A 17,095-nucleotide genomic window follows, 5' to 3' on the forward strand; every position below is an offset into this window, starting at 1 on the left:
TTTGGGGACTGTTATTCGGAATCATGCCTGAAACGAAACCTCAAGACTTTTGTCTGAAACTTTGGAGTTTGGGGCTTTAATGGGCTCCACGTAGCCACACGGTAACTCGCTGCCCCGTTCAACCAATAGTTACCAAATGCTGGCACTGGGGACGCAGAGATAAATAAGGCAGAGTCCTCGCTCCTGGCTCGTGGTCAAGTACAGGATACAGTCGCGCAAACAGACAACAGGAAATGCCGAGAGACCCGGATGTTGAGGGCAAGGAGGGGATGAGCTGGGTCTTGGGCGAGGAACAGGATTTTTTCGGGGGGAGGGGGGAGGCCATTAAGACAAGGAGCAGAATGTACGCGAAGGCACCGAGCGTGGGGAAGGTGGGGAGGGTGTGAGGGCTGGGTGCCTGCGTCTGCAGAGGGGAGTCAGGGAGCAGAGCTGGAGGGTGGAGGGAGGGTCCAGATCACAAGACCCTGCCGGTGGCCTTGCTGTGGCATCCAGGTCCTGACTCACAGGCAGTGGGAAGGCAGGGGAAGTCATCCAGCAGAGAATAATCCATCTGGTTGGGGCGGGGGGGAGGAGGGTCGATCTTGATCTAGAGCTAGATTTTAAACATTACCTCTGCTTTCGTTAAGAGGAATGGAAAACTCTCGGGGGTGATTGCAAGAGCCCAGCCGGATCAGGATGAGGGTCTGGACAGAGACAATACCAGAGAGAAAGAGAAAGCCAGCATGATTCTAGAGATTTCACAGGCAGACACTATAGGACGTGGGGACTGAGTAGGGAAGCTGGGATGGCAAAAGGGGCTTGACTCTGCGGTAGGACCCACGGACACGGGCAGGAGGGCGTGGGAGATGCCTGGTGACACATCCAGTCGATGTTGACTTATACAAAATGTCAGTTTCACATGGTTCGACCTAATCATAAAAAAGCAAGGCCATTCCAACATATGCCCTTCTGGAAAAGCAAAGCTATGGAAGCGATAAAAAGATCAGCAGTTCCCAGGGGTCAGGGAGGAGTTAGGGGTGAACAGTCAGAGCAGAGAGGATTTTTAGGGCAGTGAAACTACTCCATATGTTTCTCTGATGATGGATACATGACATCACCCATTTGTCCAAACCCATACAACGCATAACCCCGAGTGAACCCTCCAGTCAGCTATGGACTTGGGGTGATAATGATGTGTCAATGTAGGTTCATCGATTAAGACAAATGTACCAACTATAGTGTGGGGGGCGGGGGGGGGGGTGCGGATGTCAGCGGGGCAGGGAGCTGTCCATGCGTGTGCACAGAGCATACATGGGAAATCTCCGTCCCTTCGGCCCAATCTTGCTGTGAACTGAAAACTGCTGTGAAAAAATATATATTAATAAAAAAAAAAAAGAAGAAGTAAGACCGAGACTTGAGTCCAACTCGGCGAAATCCGAGTATCTTCCTTCCCGCGATGTTGCTCAAGACTGAACATCTTCCAAAGCACTTCCAACACCGGGAAACCAGTCTGCTAGCTCTCTTTCAATAGTCACTTGAGACGTTAGCCTTCAAAAGGTGTATCTTGGAAAGAACAATGCAGTGAGGGGAGGGAAGCCTCGCTGAGAGAAAGAAAACAAAAAGGATCAGAAGCTAGTCTCAGTTGACAAACTCCGCAACGACGCAAACGTACCGGGCGCAGAATCATTGGACCTTCCTCGTGCCTACCTCCGCCCATCCCCCCGTTGGTTCCCCGGTATGGTTTCCTCCCCAGCCTCGGCTTCAACCTGACCTTGCCTTTTCTAGACTCGCTCGTGCTTCGTGAGCTCACGCCCTGACCCATCACCACACACACAGAATTCAGGGGGTCAACTCTACCGAAGAGACAGCCAAACCACTTACAGATACGATGGGGGGTGAACGGTACCCATAGCGACCAAAAGACGGAAGCCTGAAATAGGGACGGAAAGGAGAAAGCAATGAGCCAGGGGCAGAGCCCTGATCCTTTATTCTTTACCCTTTTGCTTCCTTGAAATAATCACCACAGACACCCTCAGTTTCTGCCTACACTTGACTTCGTTCGGTCTTCCACCTGTGCTGTGATTGTGTTTCCAAAGCTCCTATCCCCAGCGACACCTGGACAGGCACGACGCTTTTACAGGGACGCCACCTGGGGCGGGGGTGGGGGAGGATCCTCCCCTGCTGATCTGCAGACTGGCTTCCCGTCCCTCTGTTTCTGCCCTCCTGAGCCAACAGACCACTCCCAACACGGCTGGCTGCGTCCCCAGCCCGAGCGGTCCCCTCTGTGATGCAGGAGGCACAAGGGGCTGCATGGAGTCTGTGTCTCCTCTTTCCCTCCGGGACGGGAAAGAAGGCCAGCCACGGCCTGAGCAGGAGTCACTGGGCAGGCCGACAGGCTCACGGCCACCAGCTCCAGCCCTAGGGTCTGCCAGTGAGCAGAAAGCAAAAGGGAGGGAGCCCACAGATGGCCAAGTCTCTTGACCCCCACTTGGGGGGAGGAGCGCTCGGGCTCGGCCCAGACTTGAACCTGAGCCACAGCGGCCATCCGGTCTGCCCTGGAGGCATTGGGTGCGTGCTGTGGGGCCTCGTGCCGGTCAGAACGCGTACACAGGTGTGATGGTGCGGCTAGACCTTGCCCTTGAGCGAAGGATGTAATGACTCAGCTCAATAAATAAAAAAAAAAAGCAGTAGTTTTGGATGCTATGTCGTTCTTACTGACTAGAACACAGTTTGGGGGCATTGTTTGCTAGTTTTGTCCTCACAGCCCAGAATGGGGGGAGAAACTCACCTATTTAGAAAAGGAGAAGAAAGTCAGGCCAAGGACCAGCGCAGGTGTTGAAGGGACCCTGGGTCCCAGTCTGACACCTGAATGTGTCAACGGCTCCGTGGGACCCGTGCCAGCCCCCTCCGTCTCTCGTTTTCTTCCTCTGATAACTCCTGCCCTTTCCATCTCCAGAGGGTGCAAGAAAGACCCAGGGCCAGCATGGACGTGGAAACGTTTCAAAAAGGCGACGTCCTACCCGAGGGTGTGGTGTTTGGCTCCCCCAATGACATCACCCCGCGCAGGGGCCTTGGAGGGCTGAACAACGAGGTAAGGGGCGCAGAAAGCTCTTGCAAATTCGAAACCGCAAACTAGATGGAGAATTATAGAAGCGAGGCCTGATTATCTGTGGGGTTCCGATAACAACACCATTTTGCCACCTGCTGCCCGGACATTTCTGTCACCGCATGACTTTGCGAGGACGTGAACTTGGCATGCTGGGGTTTGCCCAGCTGTAAAATGAGATACCTCCGGGAATGGCAAACACCGCCGGCTCGCGTGGGTCCACGGGGATGTTTAGCTTGGAGATGAGATGTTCAGGGGCAGGGTCACGGGCTTCAGGGAAGATGTGAAGAGAGTTGGCTCGGAGGATGGACGCCGGTCCGGGGCAGGTCTCAAAGGACGCAGATTGGGCTGAGGGCGACACTTCCCAACACCCAGGGACCTCCGGAAACCCCTCTGCCTTTGACTACGTCGCCACCTTCGACCTCTGCCCGCCAGCCTGCGAGATCAGTTTTCCTATTACACCCATTTCACAGACGAGGAAACCGAGTCTTAGGGGCTTACGTCCAAGGTCACACGGCTTTGAACGCGAAGCAAACAGGATTTATTGGCACGTCAATCTGCCACCACCACAAAGCCCACGCTTTTACGGGGATGTCCAGATCGGCGATCTACGTAACACCCGAGCCGAGGTTGTTGAGGACGTTCCCCTGCGGGGTCACAAACTAGAGACCTGCAAGCCTGAGCCAGAGCAGCCCTGTGAGGGGGACACTGCAGAAGTGTGCAGGGGGATGCCACGTTAAGACCAACTGGGCCACCCAGGCGCCCCTCCCGTCCTTACTATTCGGAGCCAAGCATGGCTTGTGGCCCGCCCCCCGCAAAGCCTTCCCCCATCTGTCTCGCTACGGGAAATTTCTCCACTGGGCTCCCCGTCTGCCCCACCGCGAATCGTGGGCTGCGAGACCACAAGCCAGGACTGCGTCTGGAAGCCTCGCCTTGTCTTCCCGATTATGTTTTAAGACCCTTAAAGGCCAGGACGAAGGAGCAGCTTTTGCTGCCGCCATACCTCCCAGACCGAGGGGGATCACAGGAATTACCTGGGACTTTGGAAACAGACGCGCGTTCCCCGGCCCAGACCTGCTGTGTCAGAATCCCAGGGGTAGAAGCCAGGAGTCTATTTTTAAAAAAGTTCCCTGGGTGATTCTGCTGAATAGTCATCACAGGGAAACACCACGGCCCTCCAACATCTCTTTGGCACAATGCGGGACACCTGGACTGTTCTTAGACTATTTGTTGTCTAACGATTGATGGATCAATCCAAGCAGCAACGCGCATTTCCGCGGGCCGGTCACACCTGCCTTGGATTTGGAAACGCAGTGCTGTCTGGCAAGGCTCTGGAAGAGCTGGCCCATGCTGTGAACGCCCCCCCAGACCCCCGTCCAAACCCTGAGCAGCGTGCTTAGTGCACATGGGCTGTCCCACATGAGCTTCTGCTCTCCCGTTCTCTTGGTGGCCTTGGCTGGCGGGGGCGGGGGGGGGGGGTGGCGGTCTTCCCCAGATTATTCCCATCAATGGCTGGGCGACAGCCTGCTCACCGTGGGGCTCCCACTGCCACTCCAGGACCAGCCGCATGACTCAGCACCCGGGGTTGCTGTTGGACGGGCCTGCCACTCGCTCTCAGCAGCCATCCCGGCAAAGTCAGCTCCAGCTTTCTCTGCCTTGCATGCGAAGTCAAGGGTATCTGCTCCATATGGCAATGCATAATTTACAACACAATTTACTTCCTGCTTATATAGCCTATTCTGTACAAAGCTTCCATTTGCATATTTATTAATTTACAAAATTAATGCCATTTTCTTAGTCCCTTACAGGATGTGTGGCTGGTCCCTGTCTTTGAATTAATTTTAATCTAAGGTGGAAACATTTGTTAAGGGAGTTGGCTCCGGCCAAAGTAATCAAATGCACGGTAATCAAATGTTGGTAAGACAAAAAGAGAGGGCAAACATTTACCGAGAGCCTACCTCTTACTCGGCTCCAAGAAATTAATGGCGCAGAATGTAAGTCTCCAGAAACATTCCTGTAATGACGTATTGTTGCTGTTTCATAAACAAGGAAACTGAGACTCGGAGAGAGTAAGTTGCTGGCCCGCCTAAGTGGTGGAGGCTTAGACGCCCACGAAAGTCGAGAAGCAGGGTTTCCATTTGAGAAGGGCCCTCCTTCTGAAAAATTATCCCCCCACCCCCAGAGGGTCCTCGACACTGTGAATATGTCAACACTCACAGGTATTCCTGCCACATAACCTGACCTTTGAGACGAACAGGGCTGGAAGGTACCCATTAAGAATCTTACTCTACCATTGTTGCCAGCCTTGGAGCAGATCAACTCAAGAAAACAAATGCTTTGGTCAACGTTCTCACTTGGTGGCACTGGAAAGCTTCAACAGGAAGCCAAGCTACTACGCACGAACCAAAAAAATCCCTACCCTAACCCTTCCCGTCACCCAAGTCACCAACGCAGACCTTCGCCTCTCCATCACCTGTTTGAAGATACGGTTCTCCGATGTTCCTGTCCTCCTCTCTTCCCCCTTGCTCCCTCCGGCTGTGTCAATATGGTCTTCGCCCCCCTCCTTCGCCACAACTATCTCACCTACCTTGGTGTATTGTGCCATATACCTATTCCTCACAGCTCGGGGATTGTGTCTCCTATTCCTTCAACCCTCAGCATCAACATTCAACGGGTTATAAAATGGTATCAGGTCCTTCCAAATACGCTTCTGAAATCTACCTCCGAAAAAACTTCCAAAATTTCCCCAGGTTTTATCCCTCCCCATCTGCCCCAAGTAAGTCCTCTGCAGTCTCTTAGGGAAGGGAAACTCTTTTGTCTCCAGTCTTTCATTTACTCTCCACACCAACATCAGTAATGTTTCTGAGACACAGCTCTGATCCCATGGACCATTTTGCTTACCATTTTCTCTGACGGCTCCCCAGTACCCTTGGATGGATGCCATCACCTCTGGATTGCGGAGTGGAATTCACACTCCCTGAAGGCAAGGAGTGAGTCTGCTGTTCACAGGTCTATAGCCACGCCCAGAGCAGTGTTTATCGCTGATGCTCCAAAAATACGTGTTGAGAAAATGAACAGGAGCCCCGCCATTTTGTGAAAGCCATCTAATTCTTGCTTTGTCTTCCAAAGCTCCGGCCTTAGACCTCGAGATTCAACCATCTCTAACACCAACACATCATGGCTTGGTCCTTGTCACAACTCCCAACTTTTGTACATGCTGTTCCCACGTGGTTGGATGTATTTCCCCTACAATCCACTTGGCACACTCCTCCTTCACACTCCAAACTCGATTCTGACTTTACCACCCGCGAGAAAGTTTCCTTCGTGCCCTCATGATAATGAGCGAACCTTTCCTCCATGGAACCATCCTCCTGTTCGCTTCCAGGATAAAGAGAGAAAAAAAAACATATTAGCAAACTAAGAATCAGTATCGAAAACACACAACCGTGAAGCATGGCGTTAAGTCTTAGGCATCAGCAAAGCCACGAGATAAACCACATCCGTGTCTCTGTCACTGGATGTTTCTGCCCCAAAACAAAGACCCAAGGCTCAATGACCACTTTGGTCTCCTGCCTCTAGAATTCCAGTTCTGGCTCTCAAAACGTGCTGAGCTTCCTTGACTAACTCTATGGCAATACTTTTTTGCCTTTGACCCAAGCCAAGGATGATGAGGTCTTGAGCTCCCCCTAGAGGCCAGTAGTGGTAGCGAGGAAGGGAAAGCAGCGAGACTCTGCAGGCCAATATAAAGGACAGTTATGACATCATTCCTTGGCAGGAGGAAAGCTGAGATGCCTGAGGACACCCGAGAAGTGAAGGAAGTGTTCCCAGGAGCACCAGCCCAAGAGGCCTGTTCACAGCTCATTCTGTAGGCACAAGGCTGTCATAGAGAGATCTAGCAAAGCAAGCCTCTAGAGCTGGGAACTGTGGATTTCATCCTCAGGAGACACTGGAGGAACAGAGCAAGGAAACTGCCCTCCTCCTGCCATCATGTGCAGCACATTTTTAACCCATAAATCTTAATTTAAACACTTGCTGCTTTTAACCCCCACAATAAATCTGAAGGCCAGGCGTTCCTCTTCTCATGTGGCAGGGACGAAAATCAAAGCCCCCAGTTCATATTAAAAATAAGGGTGATCTTGGGGCACCTGGGTGGCTCAGTCGGTTAAGCGTCCGGCTTCGGCTCAGGTCATGATTTCACGGTTCATGGGTTCGAGCCCTGCGTCTGACTCTGTGCTGACGGCTCGGAGCCTGGAGCCTGCTTTGGATTCGGTGTCCCCCTCTCTCTCTCTGCCCCTCCCCTGTTCACGTGCTATTTCTCTCTCTCTCAAAGATAAATAAACATTTTTAAAAATTAAAAAAGAAAATAAGGGTGATCTTGAATTTGGACCTTAAATTATTTAACTCCAAAAGCCTACACTGTTTGAATTTGCCACGCTGCCTTCGAGGGAAGAGAAGTCTGGGGGGCAGTTTCCGCTGAGTGTGGTCTGGTGTCCGTTTGATGACCCGACATGAACGCTCTCATTGCCTTCCCTGCCAAGTTGGCATCTATGTGCCAAGGGCTTCATATGTATTCCCTCAGCCTTCACAATAAAGCTGTGAAGGGGGTATTACTTGTTATCCCCTTTCAGGGATGTTGAATTACCCAAGGTCATAGCTGGGAAATGGCGGAGACAGATTTCAACACAAGCGCTTACCTAGAGCAGGGCTCGGCAAAGATTTTCTTTGAAGAGCTTTGAGTTACCCTGGGAAAGCAGCCGTGGACAGTCCATAAAGAACGGGCATGCTCGCATTCCAATAAACCTTTATTTATAAAAACAGATGGAGGGCAGAATTCGGCCGACTGACTGTAGTGTGCCAACCTCTGTCCTAGACTCTTTGTTTGGCTAAGAGGTGGCATATGGGAGAGGGTCTCACAAGGGGTGGGCTCAGGCATTCCAGGCACAGTCAGCGGTTGTGCCAGAACATGACGTGTTTGGAAATGACAAACGTCAGGTAGAGGTAGGCTTGCCTGGGACAAGTGGACCTCGTGGCTGGAGAAGGGACAGAAACTCAAGGCAACGGAAGCAGATTTTAAAGAGGGGAGTGATGCCGGCCATCTTGGAAAGAGCCTTCTACTGGCAGAGGTGAGTCTAAGGCATCCTGAATTGAGATCATCACGCCCGTGCAGAGAAAAGTTAACAGTTCTGTCAAACGTCCATCAAAGGATGAATGGGTAAAGAAAAGGTGACATATACATTCAATGGAATATGCTTCAGTCTCAAAGGGAAGGAAATCCTGTCACCTGCCCCAACATGGCTGAACCTCGAGGACATTATGTTCAGTGAAATAAGCCGGCCACCAAAGGGCAAATACTGTGTGATTCCACTTGTGTGAGGTCCCTAAGAGAGGCGAACCCAGAGACCCAGAAAGTAGAATTAAAAGTTGCCAGGGGCCGGGGGAGGGGGAATGGGGAGTTGTTTAATTGGTATAGCGTTCCAGGTTTGCAAGGTGAAGGTTCTGGACACTGGCTGCACGACAATGGGGACATACTTAACACCGCTGAACTGGGAATCTAAAAATGGTGAAGATAGTACTATTGTGTGTGTGTTTCTATCGTCTGTGTGTGTGTGTTGTGTGTTTTGTTTTGTTTTGTTTTGTTTTTTGCCACAGTTAAACATAAAATAGAAGAGCTGACGAGGTTGCTTTTCAACCAAGGCTGCACCAGAGGGGAAGGTGAAGAAGGGCAGGAGGGAAAGACGGTCTGGCGGCCATGACAGGCCCACGCCATCCTGCAGACACAGCACTCGGCCACCTGCTTGGTCTTTCAGCCTCATTATTCCTGCCTGGTGGCGTCATTAGGCTGCCATAACCGTGAACGGGGTCCTGGCGCTCTGGCCTGGGCCGTCAGCCGCGAGGCTGGGCTGCTCCGGACGAGTCCACTCGCTGTGTCGTCTCCCGCCATATGTTGGGCCACCCTGTTCATTCATCATGCCTCCTGAAAAGTCTCTTAATTACATTATGTTCACAATCCATAAAACATAATTAAAATATGTAAATCCATTATATTCTTTAATGAGCACATTGAGACCTCAAATTTTTAAATTAGATATAAAATTGATGTGGACCTACTACTATTGATTACGCGTGGTAATAAATCAGCTTCAATCTGGATTGAGAAGACTTCCCACCTCCCCTCGGCTTGTGCGTGCGTGTGTGTGTTGTTTCTTGGGCTTTGGTTTGTTTTTTGTTTTTTTTTTTTTAGCATTTCCTATGACTGTTTAAAGTTACCTGCTATCGGGGCGCCTGGGTGGCTCAGTGGGTTGAGCGGCCGACTCTCGATTTCGGCTCAGGTCACGATCTCATAGTTCGTGAGTTCGGGCCCCGTGTCGGGCTCCGCACTGAGCACAGAGCCTGCTTGGCATTCTCTCTCTCTCTTTCTCAGAATAAATACGTGAACATTAAAATAAATAAATAAATAAATAAATAAATAAATAAATAAATAAATAAAATTACCCTCTCTCTTTTAAGGACAGCCATGCCTGGCTTGCTCTTACCTGACCATGCCGGTAGCAAAAGCATCACCCGACGTTTGAGTCGGTGCTCTGGAGCTTACGGAGGGCTCGCGCAAAACATCGTCTCGTTTCTCTTGTCGCGATATTTTCGTTTGCATTTCAGTATGGATACGCCAAGTTTTCACTATCCTGGAAGGTATTGGAGGTATCGCTAGGCTTCGTCCCTCTCCGTCCCCACCTGCTACCCACCCCTTAGCCACATCTCCTACGCACACTCAGAGAAGTCACTTACGATTTTCCAGACGCACCGTGTGGCTGTCTGTCTCCCCAGCTCTGTGCAGGCTGGTCTGTCTCTGCAGTGAGTGTCCTTCTGTAATCTGTCTGTAGGGGATGTGCACACATTTTCAAGCAGTGAGTAGAGGAGGAGCAGAAAGAGAGAGAGAGGGGGGGGGAGAGGGAGACAGAATCCCAAGCAGGCTCCGCACTGTCAGCGCAAAGCCCGGAATGGGGCTCGAACTCATGAATCCACGAAGTCATGGCCTGAGCCAAAACCAAGAGTCAGACGCTTAACCAACTGAGCCACCCGGGTGCCACCCACACCCCCCCTGGAGTTGTTGAGTCTGTAGATCTGGGGTGGGACCCGGAAGTCTGCATTCCTTACGTGTTCTGGGGCGATGTTGCTGCTGTCGAGCCAGAGACCTCGCACCAACGTCCTGCTTCTGTCAACGGTGGCAGAGAGCCAGACGGAAGGACCGTGGATCCCCCAGTCGCTGCATGGAAGACGCCCACCAAGCGCCCACCCTGGCCCATGAGTGTTAAACCTCTGAGAGTCACGGCTTATCTGTCACAGAAGCCACACTTACCTAACAGACTAAAAGGTACTCGTTTCCGTGAAGAAGAGGAAGGGACCGGCCTCTGAGTTTCACTCCTCGCCTCAAAATACGAGAGTTGCATTCCCTAACCTTCTTCCTCCAGGTCTCCCCTCGGCCCCCCGCTGCCGTCCTCTCTCAATTCTAGGTCCACTGTGTTGTCAGAGGCGTATGAAGGAAAGAGGCCAAGAGTGAGGTCAACTCAACTGGCCGAAGGATAGCGTTGGGAAAGTTCGTGTATAAAATCAGAACGTAGGGGCGCCCGGGTGGCTCAGGCAGTTAAGCTTCAGACTCGGTTTTGGCTCAGGTCACGGCACGACCTCACGGTTTGCGAGTTCTAGCCCCGTGCTGGGCTCTGTGCTGATAGTGCGGAGCCTGCTTGGGATTCTCTCTCTCCCTCTCCTGTCTCTCCCTCTCTCTCTCTCAAAAATAAATAAACACTAAAAAAAAAATCAGTATATAATGAGGGGCGCCTGGGTAGCTCAGTCAGTTAATCGTCTGACTCTTGGTTTCGGCTCAGGTCACGATCTCATGGTTCGCGAGTTCAAGCCCTGCATTGAGCTCTGAGCTGGCAGCATGGAGCCTGCTTAGGATTCTCTCCCTCTCTCTCTCTCTCTCTCTCTCTCTCTCTCTCTTTGTCCTTACCCCACTCACACTGTCTCTGTCTCTCTCAAAATAACGAAATCAAATTAAATTTTTTTAATTATAAAATGTTTAAAAAAAAATCAGTATACAGTGAACTCCATAACTCATTCATATTTTGAAAGATCTTTGCTGCGTGCCCATTGTAGGCAGGTACCGTTCTAAGAAGGGTAGAGCCTGTGATGAACAAGACAGCTGAAGTCTCAGAGGAAACACACAAAAGGTCGTCTTCAGGGTCCTTACTGGCTGGCTTCCCCGGTGGAAGCAAGATATAACCATAATCTAAAGGAATGGGTTAAAAACCTCAAAAAACTAGGATTCTGTTTCAACTAGAAGGGGCCGTTGTGTGTTAGTGTGGCAAAGAGTCAGGGAGGCATCCTTTGGCCTTGGTGACATCCCTGTCCAGGAAAGAGCCGGCACTAGGACCCTTTTGCCTCCTCCTGCTAGGGAGGAGTGTCCCTCAAGCTGTCTTAGCTGAGAATCCATTGTCTGTGAACCTATGTACAGAGGCACAAAGTGCTGATATGTTATCCTGACTGTTAATTAGGTTTGTCAATGGCAAGTGGCACAGGTTTTCCGGTTAGATATCAGTCTACCAAGAGTTGAGCTAATGTGAGTCTCTCTAAAGACTGAACCTCCTCACAGTTCACCGATAAAAATCGAGTTTCTTGGCTTGCTTGCCTGGAGCCTGCTTTGGCTTCTGTGTCTCCCTCTCTCTCTCTGCATCTTCCCCGCTCATGCTCTGTCTTTTTCTCTCTCTCAAAAATAAACATTAAAAAATACTAAAAAATTTAAAAATATCCAAAATGAAACGATTTAGCACAAACGCTTTATGCCCCTGACTCTAGCTTTCTCCCTGCCTTAACTGGTATCATCTGCTTTCCCTGTCTGTTCCACAGAGCAGATTTCCGCTGAGTTATTCCCCAAAAGATGCTCCTTCTGATCCCCTCTGGGGACTTGTCCGACCACACAATATTAATTCCATGCAACTTAAATGCCCCAGCCATTTAGCTTATCTCTCTCATTTATGCTACAGTAAGATTCCGAGATGTGCTTGCTTAAGAGGCAGAAGGAGGCAGCCCCTAATTCATACATGATTTCTTCTCAAATGCGCGCTCGCTCTCTTATGGCAGATGGTTCACAGGCTCATCCTGTGAATGTTATGATACTTAGAGCATAAGACGACTCTAGTGGGGGAGGAAGGAAAAAGGAAGATGAGATCAAAGACAATTATCATTTGTTTATGCTTCAAATCCTACTTAAAGAGTCGTGGCTCAAGACGGGAGGGTGGGAACCAGGAAGCCGGTTCCATACGAGATAAAATCTAGAGGCAGAGCAGACGTAATAACCTGACCACAGAGATATTACTTTCATCAAGGTCCAGACTCGGTTTCTTCTAATCTGCTTATTCAGGTATTCGGGCTTTTCTAGGGAGATCTCCGTTTCTTGCGTGAAAATTGCAGGTAAGTAAAATTACCATTAAAATTTTTATAACAGGGGCTCCTGGGTGGCTTAGTCGGTTGGGCGTCTGACTTCAGCTCAGGTCACGAACTCACGGTTTGTGAGTTCGAGCCCCGCGTCAGGCTCTGTGCTGACGGCTCAGAGCCTGGAGCCTGTTTCGGATTCTGTGTCTCCCTCTCTCTCTCTGCCCCTCCCCTGCTCATGCTCTGTCTCTCTCTGTCTCTCGAAAATAAATACAAATGTTAAAAAAAATTTTTTTTTAAGTTTGTTAGGGGGGTGCCTGGGTGGCTCAGTCGGTTGAACATCTGACTTTGGCTCAGGTCATGATCTTATGGTTCGTGGGTTCTCTCCCCGCGTAGGGCTCTGTGCCATTTGTGCTTTCTCTCCCTCTCTCTCTCTCAAAAATAAATAAGCATTACAAAATTAAAAATAATTCAATGTGGGAGAGGGAGAGAAAGTTTTTACAGAAAGGTGTTTATCACATCATTAATAGGGTAAAATCAGGAGCAAATTAAATACTTCTTAAGTCTGGAAGTGTCGTTTCGTCCCAGTAAAATTTTATAACAAAATATCCTGTGTCTTTCACCCATGACCTTTGTTTACATCCACAGGGAGAATAAGTAGCCGTGTAAGTTTTCTTCTAGTTTTTTGTATTCCCATTTCTTCCATTAAGCCCTTTATTCTCTGCGGGATGTATTTCAACATGAGATGGGAGGAGACAGAGGATATGGTCCCATCTGTGTGTAACACCAGATGGGATACTTTGGGCAAATAGCTTCATCTCTCTGGGTCTTAGTTAACTGGTCCACCGAAAGTGCAAAAAAAAATCACACTTACCTTACAGTTGGGTTGAGAATCTGAAGTGAGTTTGCACGCATGGAATCAGTGAGCGTGGCTTCAACTGGCCACAGGCTTGGAGGTGAGGGTCTGATGGTCCATCTGTCAGGAGTCAGAGAGATCAGTAACCGGAACAGCCGGAGAGGCGTGTCTAGGAAAAAAAGGCAACTCTGAATCAAGTATTACAAATCAGGAGAGGAGCGCCTGGGTGGCTCAGTTGGTTAAGCGTCCGGCTCTTGGTTTTGACTCAGGTCATGATCTCACAGTTCTGTAAGTTCAAGCCCTGCATCGGGGTCTGTACTGAATAGATGTGTCTGTCCAGCAGTCGTAAGTTGAAAAGACTAAGACACGCGGGCCAGAGTATCCTAGACTAAAGCTCGTTCTAGGCTTGCCTCAGAAGGTGTAAAACTCAAAAGTTACAAATAACCCCAAGTAACGTAATTTTGTCCCAGACCAAAGCACAAAATATTTAAAGAGATCGCCTGGGAATACAAAGACTTGTTCCACATTCAAATGCCCGTAAATGTAGCCTGACACAGCGACAGAAAAACATTAAAAGAAAACACTACATGCTCATATGAATTATAATAATCATTTGATCATTCAGCATTCATTAATGTTAATAAAAACGTTCAGCAAAGTAGACTTAGAAGGGAACTTTCTCAACCTGATCAAGAGATTCTGGAAAAACAATATGCTTTTACCCCGAGGCTGGGAACAAGGCAAGGCAAGAGTCGGTCTCACCAGCCATGCAACATAGAATTAAAAGTCCTAACCCAGCGAGGGAAGACAGTGAAATAAAGGCAGATAGATTGCAATGGAAGCAATAAAGCTGTCTCTATTTACAAATCGCACGATTATCTGTGTACAAAATCCCAAGAAATATGGAAAAAAAAAGTTCTAGGACTGAGTGTAGCAAATTTGTAGGAAATGAGTACGATGCTTAAAAATCAATTATACTTCCATAACTAGCAATGAACAATTGGAAACACCATTTTAAAGGAGTGCAATTTACAATAGCAGCAAGAAAAGAGACACGTTCAGGTCGACATCTAACCGAATGTAGATGGTTTCTGAAAACTATGAAACACTAATGAAATAATCAAAGAAAGCCTAAATAAATGTAGAGATATAGCTTTTTCGTGGACTGGATGGCCCAGTATTGTTAAGATGTCAGTGCTCCTCACACCGATCTATGGATTTAATGCCAATCAAATTCCCAGCAGGATGTTAGACGCGGGTTCAAAAATGTATGTATAAAGGCAAAGAACCTAAGCAAGGCCCACAAAACTTTGTGGGGTGACTGGGTGGCTCAGTCGGCTGTTAAGCGTCTGACTTCAGCTCAGATCATGATCTCACAGTTCGTGGGTTCCAGCCCCGCGACGGGCTCTGTGCTGACAGCTCAGAGCCTGGAGCCTGCTTCGGATTCTGTGTCTCCCTCTCTCTCTGCCCCTCCCCTTCTCGTGTTCTCTCTCTCTCTCTCTCTCTCTCTCTCTCTCCTCTATCTCTCTCTCTCTCTCAAAAATAAATAAACATTGAAGAAACACTTTGCAATAGAAAGGAAACACTGAAGAATCTCATACCTGATTTTGACACTTGTTGTAAAGCTAGAGTAATTAAGACAGATACCGGCATATAGAGAGGCACATGGATTAATGGGTCGGAATACGGTGTCCACGTACCTGACCAATTTATTTTCAACAAAGGTGTCAGGACAACTTAACGCGTTTCCGAAACCGTTACATAGACATGTGCACACACGCACAAGTTGAATCTCAACCATCACCTCCCACCACATAGAGAAATGAACTCAAAATCAATTATAGACCTATGTAAGAGAAAACATGTAGATCTTTAATGACCTTGAATTGGTAGATTTCTTGAAAAAAAATTTTTTTTAAATTTTTTAGAGAGAAAGAGAGAGAGAGAGTGTGCACAAGCAGGGAAGAGGGGCAGAGGGACAGAGAAAGAGAGTCACAAGCGGGCTCCATGCTGAAGCCTGCTGCAGGGCTCTGTCCTGTGACCTCAGATAAAATCAAAGGTTGGCCTCTCAATGAAATGAGCCACCCAGGCACCCTGGTCAAAGATTTCCTTCTAGGAGACCAAATGCATGCATTAAATGCATTAAAATGCATTAATACATAAACTGCAAACAATAACAACATCAACTGCATTAAAGAGAAAACACGATAAATTGGGATTTCATCAAGCTTAAGCTCTGGGTCTTTGAAAGATACTCTTCTATGGGTATATAAGAGTTTAGCCTTAGAGGAAGTGTGGTGAAAGCTGTACAAAACTCTCAGTACCCTTTTTGTAATTTTTGTATAAGTTGAACTGTTTTAAAATAGAAAGTTAGGATAAACATCCTGTTAGCAAAAATTAAAGGTGAGCCACCAGCTAGAACAAATATTTTAAAAATAGGTATCTTACCAAGGACTTGTATCCAGACTCTACGAATATATTTATATTTATATATCTAAATATATATAAATTATATGTTTTTCACCCCTACCTACTATCTAAGAGAAATGAAAACATAGGTTCCCATAAAGCCCAGTGCAGAGAAGAGTTATTTATGACAGCAAAAAAACTGGAACGAACCCAAATAACGCCCATGACCCGGTAAACAGTTGCACAAGTCGTGGTCTATCCATCTGAGACACGTGACGAACGGAAACAGACTCACTGAAACACACAGTCGCACGGATAGATTTCCAAAGCTTTATGCTAAATTGAAGAAGCTGGACACGGAAGGCTAGGTGCTTTAGTGGGATGTCTTCAGCCTGCGTCCAGCCCCATTTCTGCTGCTGCTCAGCATTAGTAGTTAGACACGTGGAAAAAAAAAAGAAACTCTACTCTTTCCATGCACGACACCAGGCTTTGCTGTAGGAAGCTCCCCTCTTGAGTCTGGATTTATATCAGTCTTCATTTATAATGCTCTACGTCTCCGGGGAGCATAACTGTGCTTCTAGATTACAGTATGGTCTGGCTGCAAAACCACATTCCAGACTGCATACAGCACAGCCAAATATGGAAAGACTCCTTAAAGAGCAAGGCTGTTGGGCTGGATTTGCTAACTCACTCGTGGAGAGACTCTAAGGAAGATAGTAAGTATCTTGAAAGCCTTGATAAACTCATCTATAAAAGGGGAGCAGTAGGGTCACGCGGAGGATTAAATGAGGTATTTTAGGCTAATGTGTTTCCCTTGAGTACGGCATGGGCTCGCAACACCACCGAACGGACCTCCGTGGCTGTCAGGCAGTTCGATACCTCTGGGCTCCAAAATGTTATCAACAACCTTGCTATGACTTGGGGGGCTTCTGAGCTATCATTTCTCAGATGACAGGAGCCACTTACGTGACTCAGTTGAGATGGGCGAATTAGTTCAAACGTTCCTAACCAAGAATAGTTAGAAAGCTCAACATATGTGAATTCAGGCAAGGAAACATTGCTGTGTCTCCTCCCCACAGGGAATTCAGAAGGGTTCCATAGGGACAATTCTAAAGGAAATTCTAAATTCTTCCCATGCCCTCCTCTGTAACTGCCTGTTCCTTCTCTATTTTTCCACATAGATATTCCCCCCCTAGCGAATCTTCTCATAAATAAATAAATAAATAAATAAATAAATAAACCAATCAACCAACCAACCAACCAACCAACCAACCAACTTGCCTACTTACCTACCTACCTTTTGGTTCTCTTAATCACCA

The 17,095-nt window shown here is 48.4% G+C and overlaps 1 long non-coding RNA gene across 1 annotated transcript in view; it reads right to left on the reverse strand.

Annotated features, from left to right (window-relative positions):
- Positions 1–12,995: 12,995 nt before the first annotated feature.
- Positions 12,996–17,095, reverse strand: part of LOC109250633 (uncharacterized) — a 546,394-nt gene continuing 542,294 nt past the window's right edge. The window contains exon 5 of the long non-coding RNA XR_002073117.2: positions 12,996–13,536. This is a non-coding gene — a long non-coding RNA (uncharacterized LOC109250633). The remainder of the gene's footprint in view (positions 13,537–17,095) is intronic.

The sequence above is a fragment of the Panthera pardus genome, unplaced genomic scaffold (assembly GCF_024362965.1).
Source record: "Panthera pardus isolate Hobbes unplaced genomic scaffold, ASM2436296v1 HiC_scaffold_4, whole genome shotgun sequence".
Taxonomy (NCBI): domain Eukaryota; kingdom Metazoa; phylum Chordata; class Mammalia; order Carnivora; family Felidae; genus Panthera; species Panthera pardus.